Raw genomic sequence first — 765 nt, 5'->3', positions numbered from 1 at the left:
GTCCCGCCATCAATTATTACGCTATAAACCTTGCCTTGGACATGGCATCGCGTGTGAAATATGTTTTCACGCTGCTTCTCATTCTTCGTGCTTTGGAGGCTCAAACTCCGCTTGATGACCAAAACTTCACCTTCAACAGCATATTTCAAGTATTCTTCTTCATCGGTTAACGCATCGAGATCTTCTTCTTGTTCCATCTCAGACTCGATCGCCCCATCGTCCCTTACAAACATCACGCTTCGATTGGGACATTGGCTGGCAATATGACCCTTCCTAAGGCATCGAAAGCACTTGATGTCTCGAGTCTGGTTTGGTACAGCCTTCATTTTACCTTTGCTGGATTCTCCACTCAGCTTATTAAGCTTGGTGGCCCCAACAGTCTCCTTATTTCGAAATGAGGCTTCCTTCTTGCTGGCACCTTATCCCCATTTCGAGGCAAAAGTAGATTTAGAAGAAGATCGGGTGGCACCTTTTCTTTTCAGTTACTTTTTCACTTTAATCACTACGTGCACCATGTCAATGATCTCAACGTAAGGTTGTAACTCCACTATATTGGTAATGTCTCGATTTAAACCAGCAAGGAATCTTATCATGGTAGCCTCTCGATCCTCTTCAACATTAGCTTGGATCATGGCTACTTCCATTTCTTTATAGTAATCTTTTACACTCTAGTTCCCTTGGTTAAGGTTTTGCAATTTTTGGTACAACTCGCGGTGGTAATAAGCTAGAATGAACCTTTTCCTCATGCTGGCCTTCAATTCGGCC

This window comes from Gossypium raimondii, chromosome 2 (genome assembly GCF_025698545.1).
Source record: "Gossypium raimondii isolate GPD5lz chromosome 2, ASM2569854v1, whole genome shotgun sequence".
Lineage (NCBI taxonomy): Eukaryota > Viridiplantae > Streptophyta > Magnoliopsida > Malvales > Malvaceae > Gossypium > Gossypium raimondii.
Note: the sequence above shows the minus strand (reverse complement) of the source record.